The sequence below is a fragment of the Gavialis gangeticus genome, unplaced genomic scaffold (genome assembly GCF_001723915.1).
Source record: "Gavialis gangeticus isolate Ggan-Ray unplaced genomic scaffold, GavGan_comp1, whole genome shotgun sequence".
Classification (NCBI taxonomy): Eukaryota; Metazoa; Chordata; order Crocodylia; family Gavialidae; genus Gavialis; species Gavialis gangeticus.
In genome coordinates, this window is record NW_017729022.1 from 153222599 (window position 1) to 153235068 (window position 12470).

Consider the following 12470-nt stretch of genomic DNA (forward strand, 5'->3'; position numbering starts at 1 on the left):
TTATATTTTATATATTAAATGCTTTAGACATTTTTATGGTATATTCAGAAATTGTCACACCAACCATATAAAAAAAAGTAAGGCCTTAGGTTCTATTTTACTACCTTATGCAAGAGATGAGAGCTGTCTAAAGAATTATGTATATAAACTTTAGTTTTCATGAGGGATTTTGAAACCAAATTCCAAGCACAAAGAACAAGCATACCTTATCAGAGAAAGCTAAAATTTCCTCAAAAGAAAAAAATATATCCAAAGCTAAGATTAAATTCCAGGGAAATGAAGCCTGCCTTATTACTTGAGAATACCTAAAACCACTAAAAAGCCACAGAAAGGGTTTTTGGATCCCCTTCTGTCAAGACCAGCTTCCCTGTGATAGCCCATGAAACTGGCCATATAAAAAACACAAGCTTGTAGGAACTAACACTAACCTCAAATCTTCCCAGGATTTAATAATGCAGAATACTTGCTTGAAAAATATTGGTTGCTCCTATGCCCCCCACTGCACCAATGCCATCGGACCTCACATGGATCCAACACACAGCACTTGTGTGTAGAGGGGATGAAAATATCACATTGACGCTATTCTCTTCCCATCTCTCTAACACAGTTTAAGCATTTGCAGTTTTACTTTATAAACTTCCTTCTCTGCACAGATGTAAATGGGACAAGATAATAGAATCAGGCTGCCACCACCATGTGGAAATAATAATATAATGATAAAAAGTAGTGTCAGAAATATGCTTGCTTAACAGATTTTACTCCATCCCTCTACTTCTGTGAAGTTCTAGAATACCCATACCATTGAGGATCCCCTTCTACCTCCAAGACTTTTTTTTTTTTTTTTAAATTTCCCAGGGTGTTTTGCATTCATATTTCCTCTAGATTCTATCTCTGATATGGATGCAAGTGAAGTTTCCATAAGCAACTAATAGATATTGCTGCAATCCTTTTTCCAGCATTTTATCATCCTAGCTAAATTATCACCACTGACCATTTAACTTTATATATTATTTATGTTGATGGTATTTCTCTTTAACCTTTACTAGATTCCAATGGATTTGAAGAGAGGGTGAATCACTGGCTAAGTACACATCTTCTTCTATGGTGAATCTTCACATGAACACATTAAGATGTGTTGAGACATTTTATAGCCTTTAGACTAAATACTCTATAAGTCCTGAAAAGAGGTCAAGGGAAACAGCTTATCTTGCCAATTATAATCCCATTTAGCAAAGTTACATAATAGGCAGTGATAGATAACATTCACCTTTTCAATCACACAGATTAGCTGTGCCAAACTGGTACAATAAAATCAGCTCAAGAGTTTCATTATATTTAAAGAAAAAAGTGGACAAATTTGATAGTACAGAAAAAAAAGCACCAAGAATAAAAAGTTTAGAAGAGTGACCTACAAGGAAAAAAACAAACAAAACAAAAACACCACTGGGTTTGTACAGTCTGGAAAAACAGACATCAGATAACAGTCTTCCAATACATAAAAGGTTCTTCAGGGAAAGGTAACCATCAGCTGTACACTGTATCCAAGAAATCAGCTTACCCAGCCTAAATATTCTTTGCTACCAGCTAGTAGGAAAAACTTTTCAACTATAAAGGAAGTGAAATCATGGAACAGGCTATGCTAGAGAATCTTGTCTAACCTGTTCTTAGAAAGGAAGATCTCACACACTTCTGTCGGAAATGGTCTAAGTATAACTACCCCCGTCTCGGTGAAGGGAGATGAACTAGATCAGAAGTGCTCAACCTCTGGCCTGCAGGCCAAATGCAGCCTGCCTCTAGAGCTGTCACATCTGGCCTGCACAGTTCTCCATGGGAGGGAAGATTTGGTGGAGGAGGAGCAGGGGCCACAAATCCGGTCACCCTCCCCCAGCCAAAGTTCTAAACCCCAAACCCCGCACTGCCAGTCGCAGCTGGGTTACGCTCCCTCCCCCACATCTGGAGGGGGATCAGGCCATGCCTTCTCCCTCACACCGTGTGCTTGTTTGGGAGTGGATCATGCCCCTTTCCCTGCAGAGTCAGGCAATGCCTCCCCACCCCCACAAGGCCAGGTTGAGGCTGGGCCATGGCTCCTTCCCCACCCCATACACAGGGGCCAAGCCACACCTCCTCCCTCTGTGGGCCAAGCCAAGCCATGCCTCCCCCCAACTCCCTCCAGTTGGCTGGCCGGTGCTCACTGTGCTGATCCTGGTGCCAGATTGGGACCGCTGGCAGAAACTGACCCATGGATGGAGGGGGCACTGCCCATTCAGACCACCAGGAAGAAAAGCTGAGCTCCACTAAACTAGACAAATTTCTTAAGGCTCCTTCCAGTCCTACACTTTTACAGTCTATGATTTAGTCACTGACTTTCTAAGATGAAGACAAATCAAATATGAGACATTTGGGAAAAATCTTTTATTAAAAGAAAAAATATTTTCTACCAACTGGACCAAAAGGTGGGTAGGGTTATTTGAGGGAGATCACCAGTACAACATTCAGAAACTTATGGATCTCCCTGCCATTTTCCACAAAAATCCACGCTGTTCAAACTTCTACTCTCCTGATAATTTCTGTTAAAAGACACATTAGCTATCTAACAGGCAGCTCATCCTGTTTTGTGGCAGCATAGAAGGAGCCATACAGCTGTTCAACAGAACACACACAGCTCTTACTAGTTCAGCAAGCAACATGGCTTGCCTAGGCCCACTTAGAATCCACCGAAAAACCTTTCTAGTAGTCTGTATTCAAAAGGGTAGAATGACTTGGACCATCTGTAAGATATTATGGATACAATCCTCTTTTACTCTAAGTCAAGCTGTCAAGAGAAGGCATTGATGAAAAAAATTAGCAAAAGCCTACGATACAAGCCAGGAATCCAAGCTGAGCTAAACCTACTAGGATTCAATTCTAAAGGTTCAGAATACATTAAAATTATAAGAATCCTGAAGGAACCAATGTTTCAGCTGCGTGATCTGAATCATGCGAAATAAACTCCTTTGGGACTGAGGAACTGAAACTGGCAGGCCAAGCGGGACAGGCTTTGCCATTATGTCCATTCAGCAAAATGTTAGAGCTCTGATGCATATGAAACAGATAACCAGACAATAAAACACTACCACCAGAAGTGAAAGAAAGTTCATACCAGTCTCATATGCCATTGCATAAAAGCACTCATATACAGAAGAAAATATGTCAACACGATGTGAAATTAGACACGATAGGGGAGATTTAACCCTAACCATTCCAGCTGCTGCTATCCCAGGTACACTCTCCCAAACACTGCCACAATCTAATCAACCCCTGGAGTGCTAAAGGAAGCTTACCAGTGATGTCACATGTTACTGGCAATTCCAAATTATAGTCCCGCTGATGGCCCTACTGACATGGCTGCAGGATTTGTTCTGTTGCAAAGCACGGTGCCAAAAGCTCCCAGCTACTGATTTGCAGGCTTTGCACCAGCGGGCACAGCAAAGGGCATCAACACAAACAGGCTACTACTGTGGCATAGGAAACCAGTACTTTCAGCTGTATGAACTATATACCAGCTTTAAATGTGCCAGTACACCTGCCAAAACTGAGATGGACCCCAACCCTGATAGAATGATTTACCACAAAATGAAGTCTTCGTATTTTCCCAAACAAGAAGCAACCATGACCACTGAAAACCTAAGACACTGCCCCTGCCTTAGCTTCAAGGTAATTTGGATCATCACAGAACCTCACATAAAGGTGAGAGACACCATACCAGCTATGAGCTGACTGCCTGGAGGCGCTTTCCATCTATTAACTCCTCTGTAAAATCCTATGAAATATGAACTTTCATTTCTACCCAGGAGAACTTTTACAATCTTTATACTCTGATGTTGGACGAGGGGTGTTTGTGCGTGAAAGCTTGCGATTAGAGAATTTTTTTTGCAAAAATCTTGTTGGTGAAATAAAGGATTTCTCTACTATGAGACCTGACTGCTTTTACCAAAAAAGGACACTTGAATGCACTCATCTGTGCTAAACCAGTAATCCCAGGCACAAAAATATGTCAGTAAGCTCAGACTCTGACTGAAGGTCTACAAAAACCTAGTCTCTGTAGTATTGCACTAGTAAGAAAGAGAGTTTGGTTTCTAGTAATCAAAGGTTCTAAACTAGGGAAGGCAAAGATACGGCTCACAGGCCAGTGCCATTCAGCCCAGAGGGTGGAAATCTGGCCACAGCCACAGCAATTAACACTGGCACTGCGAGTTCCACCATCAAATTTTCAGCCCCATGGAACCAGATGAGTTTGACACTCCTACTGTAAATTAACTGAATGCTAGGGCATCAGTGCTGAAGTCACAAGGTACCAGGAGGCAAACTAGGATACAGCTACACAGTGTTAGCTAATCCATAGTAACTGCTCCTGTGCTTGGTAAATAAAATCTAATTTAACCCCACTTCTATTGAGGGGCAAGCTATATAACACTTATCAAGGGACAAATGCTTGTGCACAAGCAATTACCACAGAACAGCGGATGCAATGGAAGTTCACACCTTCAACATACCATAAAGCAAGCTACACAAGCAGCTTACTATCAAATCATGCCAGCCAGTCTTACATAGCTAGTACTTATATAGCTTGTACCTTCAGTGACTACACAGCACTGAAGGGGTGCTTCTGGATAAAGGCACACTGTTGGTCTGGCCAACAGCAGAAGCATTTCTTCTATACTCACACCTATCTCTTGATAACTGAAGGTTTAAGATGAGTGACTTAGCGAGATGCACCCATTAGAAGTACCATACAGCATCTGAAAGAGGCAAAACAGTAGTGCTAGGAAAGTCTTTAGGGAGGATTTTCCAATAGCAACTTAATTAGGACAACACAGATCTCCTACAAGTCTATGCCCTTATCATTTAATTTACACCAAGACTATAACTCCTCAAGAACATGCAGTCAGCACTGATGTTTTTGCCATCTATTCATAAAACTAAGGAATTTGTGCATAGTATTTACAGGAAACCAAATTCCATATATAGATTTTTCAAAATGATAAACTCAAGTAGGGTCTTTTTAATTAAAACTTGCTATGCATATAGAATCAAAATGGAAGAGATTTTTAAGTTTCAATGCATACTGAAACAAGACAAGCTAATTATCCTGGAGGAAGACTTTAACATATACATCAGGAATGATTTTTCTACCATTTGCTATAGTATATTGGGCAGACAGCATTGGACCTGCCAGTGACAGCAGCCATATATGCTGCTGCAGTTGTGTGGAATTCATGAGCTGGCCATTATGAACTGTTTTCAGTAAGCAAATAAGAGAATAGCATGAGTGCATCTGTGATCCCATCACTGGCACCTAATTATGTCACCATGCAGCAGATACCTTAATGATGTCAGGATCACTCCAGTCATGCAAGTAACTGACTCCTTGACATATCATCTAATGATCTATTTGATGATAACTCTGAATGTTTGAGTTCCACATTTTTGCTGCTAAGCTTGCTCTAAACTCTAGTACTTATCAGCTGACAAGCCAAACAGGTTCATACACAATTATATGAATAGATGACCTTTGCTTTGTCTAGCTGTGGAATAACGTCCAAGACACAGTATAAGATCATGAAATATAACATTAGGTTTGTGGCTTAGAAGCACCATCACTGTTTTTTATGTAAATAATGCCATCCAAAAGATGTTAAGATTATAAAGAGGATAATCCATTGCAAATATCTTAAGAACCCTGATCCCCTTGCCCATCCATAAGTTAAAAGATTTGTTGAGAAATGTGTGTTTTGTTGCCACATGCAGGACAACTGGTTCAATGCTAAAACACACGAAATGCAGCAGCACACCACTGGCAAGCTCCTAGAGAGTCGCAATGCAGCTTCAGAGTGAGTCAGACATATGGCAAGCAACAATTCTATGACGGGTCTGAAAGCAGCTCATGATACATCAAGGCAGCAAAGGATGGGGATGGTTGGGTGCTGCTGACTAGCCCTACAGTCCAATTATAGTGACAACAGCCAAACAGGGTAAGCACTCAGTCTAGCACTGGTGGTTACATGTTGCTTGACATATACCAGGCAAGGTGTATAGAGGTCTTAAATCATTACCCTGTTCTGGAAAAAGTCCAAGAGATGATGATTGTACAGGTGTTGAAAAGCAACAAATCTCCAGCACAAGTTACAGTGTATTTTCCTGACAGAGCCTTGTATAAGCTCCTTTGCCAAACCTGGAAAGAGAAGGTTGTCTTTCAAGTACTCAAAGATGCAACCAGAATTAAAAGCTACAAAAGAAAAGGAGGAGATTAAGCTAGAAACAATCAGGAACATCTTGTTGGCAATTGCTGAGAAATGACTGGCTGTAACATCCCTGCCAATGGCAAACTCCCAGTGCATCTCAGTGTAGCTTCGGGGTGAGCCAGAAAATGGCAGACATTAACTTTTTGTTGCATATGAGACACAAGGAAAATCTCGAGAACAGAATTTCAAATCTCTTCATCATTTTCATTGATATCAGGACATCCTCTGAACATCAGTTAATATGGACTCTCAATATGGAACCTCAAAAATTCCTCATGGACCTGCATCAGTTCTACGATGAATGCATGACAGTAGGGGCAGACAGTAATCTAAGCATTTTTCCATCTGTCATGGAATGAAGCAAGGTTACATTCTTGAATCAATTTTGTTAATTTAGCTATGAAACAGTAGCAGAGAAGATGACTGGTTGCATTCTGGTTCATGTTATGTTAAGATACTGCACTTCTGAAATATTGTTCTATTATCTGATATTGCCATCAAGATGCAAACTCAGCGGACAGAAGGTGCTTCATACAGATTAGTGACATACTACAAACAGGGCATGCAAATATGGCTAGCTACTCTGTGACAGCTTTAGCCTGTCAGTTAGTTTAATAAAATTGAGTTGTTTCAGCTTGTACCTAGCAACAATCATGTGACCCTCCACTGTACCCTGGTGGACATCAGTTTTCTGACATGCTACCTGGGCAGTGTGCTAATAGAACAAGTTAATAACGAACAATTTGTTTCCTGTCTCCTGAAAGCCTCTGACAACATGACCAAGCAATTCTGGACGCAATAAGGAATCAAGGTCCACACAAAGGTTAAGTTTAATAAGGCTGTGCTTATTATTTGGTTTTATGGGAGAGATATTTAGGCTATGGACAAAAATAACTTTTAACCAGTTTAGAAAAAACAAAAGAAACTATGCGACTCAGGAGTGTACAAGCTTTATGATGCTATTCTTACATCTACATGCTCCTGTAGACTGGTAGACATTAGATAAGTCCCCATGAACTTAAACCATAAATGAAATGAGTAAAGTTCCAAGAGTTTTGCTACACTTGTATTACCTCAGAAATGCATGGATATAATCCTTTCCTTATAACAGCTTATATCAATATAGTTTGATATTGATTCACTAGCCTAGGCCCTTAGACACTGTACAGGTGACATTTACAACAAATTTAGTCCATTTTTTCTTATGTCCCCTTCAAAGGATTAGATGGTTTAACAGAGTATCCAAAGCAAGGCGGTATAAAGGTGGGTCTTTATGGCATGGCTAAACAATGGCACATCTTTGGGTTGACCAAATTGTATGTGTGGACAATTAGCTTGTACCCAAGTAGCTGTTTATCAACAACTGGTACAGACATGGCCAACAAAAACAAGGCCAGGTGTGGGGAGCTGTTTACTTAATGAAATCCCATCTATTAAGACCATAATACTAATTGATTGCTGAGAATTACTGGCTACAAATGGACAGTAAATGGTGTGGAAACAGCAAAAAGGGAACTGATCTCTTCAAGCACTGATATAGTACCAATTTGCTCAGGCCAAAATAATCAGAATGACTGCCTTAGATGCTTTGGTTAGGCTGTCTGCAAATACAGTGGACTGATGACAATGAGAATCATTCAAGTTTTGAAACTAGAACTTCAGGTTTGACACAGGGATAGTCTTGAGGCCAAGTAATGCTTTTTACTGTCCTCACCAAATTGTAGCCAGATTTAGCCAAATAATGCTCTGAAAAGTTACTATTTGTACAAGTTAACAGAACTGGCTAGACAGGCTGGTACAATATTTGAATACTCTACAGGGAACATGCTCTCCACTCCCTAGGACAGGGGTGGGCAAAATACAGCCTGTGGGCCAGACCCAGCCTGCCAGGACATTTTATCCAACCTGTCGGGCCCCTCTAAAAGTCAGAAAATTACTACCTATCCATGACTATCTGTCTGTCTAAAAGCTGATGAGGCACCAGTGGCAGGACCCACCAGTGGCAGCAAGGCCCGCCTGGCTCTGCCCCACTCCAAGCCTCCCCACCCCGAGCTCCCAACCAGAAGCTTCTGCCTAATAGAGGCTTTTGGCCAGGCAACCATGGGGCTGTTCCCCCAACAGTTCCTGGCTGGCACCTGCTGCACCATGTGGTCTTGGCCATACAGCTGGGAGCCACGTGGTGCTGGTTAAGCCATACTGGCTCCGGCACCACGCGGTTCCCAGCTGCATGGCTGGGACCGCACAACACGACACGAAGTCAGCTGGGAACTGCAGAGACCAGGCTGGCTCCTGCTGTGTTTTGTGATCCACCCACGCAGCTGGGAACCAGGCGCTGCTGGAGCAGCAGGCAGAAAGGTAGAATCATAGAATTGTAGAACCGGAAGCGACCTGTAGGATCATCAAGTCCAGTCCCCTGCTGTAGGCAGGAAATTACTGGGCTTAGACAAACTCAGCAAGGTGCTTGTCCAGCCCCTTCTTGAACACCTCCGATGATGGTGACTGAACCACCTCTGGTGGGAGTGTGTTCCAGATTCTAGTGACCCTTACGGAGAAAGTTCTTCCTTATGTCTAGCCTGAATTTGCCCTCTATAAGCTTATGTCCATGTGGGTGGCCCTTCTTTGTCCCCTCTCAAGCTTATCCACGTCCCTCTTGAACTGCAGTGCCCAACACTGGACACAGTACTCCAGCTGAGGCCTCACCCGGGCTGAAGAGAGAGGGAGGAGCACACCTCCCTGGATCTAACTGGACACACTGAGGATAATACACGCCACAGTAATATTTGCTTAACTATCGACCTCATCGCACTGCTAGCTCAAATTCATCTTCCAGTAGATCATAACCCCCAGGTCTCGCTCAGACTCTGTGCCAGCCAGAGGGCCACCACCCATCATGTAGTTGTGGTAAGGGTTCTTCCTACGCAGCTGAAGAACTTACCCGTGTTAAATCTCATCTGCTTCTGCTTCGTCCAAGAGTCCAGCCTGTCAAGATCTTCCTGGATCCTGGTCCTATCCTCCCGCGCGCCTGCATTTTCCCCACAGCCTGGTACCATCCACGAACTTAATAACTGAGCTTTCCACCCCCCCTTTTCACAGGAATCAACTGTGGGCTGCCATTGAACATTTAGTACGGGTCCCACAGTGGAGCCTGACTTTTTCTTACTCCCTATGTATCTGTAGAAGGGATTTTTGTTTTCTTTTATTCCAGTTGCCAGCCTGATCTCCATGCCTGCCTTGGCCATCCTTATCTCATAAATCAGCAGGCCCTGGCGATGGAGGTGTATTCCCCTCTAGTTATTAAGGCCTTCTTCCACTGTTTGTATGCTTCTTTTCTCTTTAGAAGCTCTCTAATATTCCTGTTGAGCCAAGTTGGTCTGTCGGCTGCTTTCCCATTTTTTGCCCGCATGGGAATGGCCCGTTTTTGAGTAGTAAGAATTGCCGCCTTAAGGAAGCACCACTGTTCCTGAACCCCCAAGTCATCCGGTTGCTGACTGCAGAGGACGTCTCCAACTAGCTTCTTAAGTATGGCAAAATCTGCCTTCTTGAAGCCCAGCACTTTTATTGTGCTGTCTGGTTTCCCAGTCTTACAGTAGATGGTGAACCTGACCAGGTCGTGATCACTTTCCCCCAGAGTACCACCCACCCTTAGGTCACCTATGATGTCATCACCTTTGGCCAGCACTAGGTCCAGAGTGGCCTTACCCCTGGTAGGCCCTTCCACAACTTGCAATCAAAAACAGGTAGTGTATTGTTGCCAAGAAGTTGGCTGACCTGCTGGAGGCAGCCAAGTGGTCCTCCCAACAGATGTCAGGGTAGTAAAGTCACCCATGATAATCAGGTCTCTAGTGTTAGTGCCTCAGTCAGTTCTCTGGGGACTGCCTGATCACACTCCTCTTCTTGGGAGGGAGACCTCTAGTAAACTCCCACCATCAGGTCTCCCTCTCCTGATTTCCCTTGCATCCTGACCCAGAGGGTCACAAGGGACTCTTCCCTGTTGTCTATAGTGGCCTGCAGGGAGGGGCACTGCTCTTTCGTGTAGAGAGCCACGCCTCCTCCCTTCTTCCCAATCCAATCCCTCCTGTAAAGCCTATTGCCCTTAATATTCACTGCCCGGTCATGTGCATCATCCCACATTGTCTCTGTTAAGCCAACCCGATCGAAATCCTCTTCAGGCAGGAGGAGTACCAGTTTCCCCAGCTTGTTTCCCATGCTTCTGGCATTCCCATAAAGATACTTGAGGTCTTCCTCTAATCACTTCAGGTTTTTTAATCCACCTCTGGTGTCGCAAGATGTTATTACCAATCTGGTTGTCCATTTCCTGAACACCCCCTCACGTGTTGTTGTGGCAAGTGGTTTCGTGTACTGCAGCAGACCCTTGGTTCCCAGCTCCTGAACTTGTGTAGTTTAAAGCTCTCCTCAACAAGTCAGCTACTCTCATAGCAAAGAGCTTTTTCCCCCCATCTGCTCACAAGATGAATACCATCCCTTGCATGTAAACCATCCCTGTTATAGAACTGTGCACCATTATCGAGGTACCCAAAGCCCATCTGGAAACACCATCTCCTAAGCCTTCATATCACCTCAATAAATCGCTCCCGCTGGCAGCCATGGCCTTTAATTGGGAGGATTGAGAAGACTACTTGCACTCCTAGGCCCTTGAGTTTCGCCCCCATAATCCTTCTGCAGGTGCTTCTTGCTGTGTCATTAGTGCCCACATGGACAAGGAACATGGGGTAATGGTCAGTGGGGCAGACCAGCTTATGCATTCTTTCTGTAACATCTTTGATCCCAGTTCCTGGAAGGCAACAGACCTCTCGTGCAAGGAGGTTTGGGCAGGAGATGGCTCCTGCTGTGGTTTCAGTCCTGATGTGACCATTTTCCACTCCCCATTGGTTGGGGTCTGTTTTTCTGTCTGGTCACTGTAGCATCCTTCTCCAAATGCACAGCCTGGTAGTAGGCGTCAATCTCTGCCTCGTGTTCTCTAATGATCCGTAGCCTGACCACTTTCTCCTATAATTCTCTCACCCTGCCCTCCAGAGTCACCAGCAGTAAGCATCCCACAAGTGGGAGTGCTTGTGTTCTTGGTCCCAACAACCAGCAGGCATGAAAGGCAGCCCCTGCAGCCTGGAGTCAGGGGCTCTATTTGTGTGGAGGCTAGGACCACAGGTTTAGTCTGGGTGAAGGCATCTAAGGTATTAGAAGTGGGTGGTCCGCCCAGACCAGGAAGCCTAAGGACGCGGCATGTACCCATCACGATATTGCAGGTGACCCTGATTAGGTGGCTGTGTAGGTGATTGTATGGCTGAGAGACCAGGTGGGTCCACACGTGGTTCTCACCAGCAGCTGCTGCTGCAGCTCATCATGCAGGCTCCAGCAGCTGTCTGTGGGGAGGGGGGATCCCCTGGCTTCCTAGCTTCCTGAGCAGCAGGGGGATTCCCAGGAAAGGTTCCTCATCCCTTTACCTGACGTCCAGCACCAGAAGGACTTTCCTCGGTGTGGAGGGGTTATGGATCCCCAGAGGGTGCCATGCCGTGTATGGGACAGCTGGAGGGCAACTCAGGGCTGAGAGTTCCCACTGGCAGCCCTCCCACGCACCCTCATGTGCCAGTCCAGAACGCACATTTGCCTGCTCTGTTCACAAGGTTCCGGTAGCATTGTTCCCTGGGGGGCTGGTCGAAGTAGAAGCCAGGTGGGGGCATAGCCCACCTTGGTTTCTCTCGGCTGCTTCCCTCTCCTCACCCTCCTGCACCCACTGCAGGTCCCACCTATCGCACAGCAACACTGGGGGGCAGGGTGGGGGTTCTCTGGATAGAGAAGCAGCAGAGGAAGGGTGGCAGACAAGGGAAGTGGCAGTGGCAGTGGCAGAAGGAAGTGGCAGCAAACAAGCAGGCAGGCAGGAGCCCAGCATCAGTTGGGTGGGAGCACAGGACCCATGCTGGTGCCCAGGGGCCAGGGCTGGCAGGGGCCTAGTGCAGGGTAGTAGGAACACCGGGGCTCTATGCAGCTGGGCCAGCTCCGTCCCTCTTCCTGATGGCAGTCCGGCCACATGCAGTCCATGCTGGGACAGTGCGCTACTGGGGGTCTCTGCCTGCCACAGGCTGTGAGCACCCCGAGGCCTTGCAACCTGCTGCTGCCACTGGTGGCAGGAGCTGTGTGCAATGGGGGGGGGGGGGGGGGGGGGTGTGTGGGGGG

General features: G+C 45.2%; 1 protein-coding gene across 10 annotated transcripts in view; it reads right to left on the reverse strand.

Moving 5' to 3' along the window:
• Nucleotides 1–12470, reverse strand: part of PPM1B (protein phosphatase, Mg2+/Mn2+ dependent 1B) — a 120531-nt gene that overhangs the window by 54623 nt on the left and 53438 nt on the right. For 5 of the 10 annotated variants that reach the window (XM_019516353.1, XM_019516355.1, XM_019516347.1 and 2 more), the window contains one exon: nt 4706–4778. The exons of 4 other annotated variants lie outside the window; for them this stretch is intronic. The gene's annotated coding sequence lies outside the window, so the exon portion shown is untranslated. Of the gene's footprint in view, nt 1–4612; nt 4680–4705; nt 4779–12470 lie in introns of those variants that run through there. One more of the 10 variants, XM_019516351.1, reaches the window with a different exon arrangement.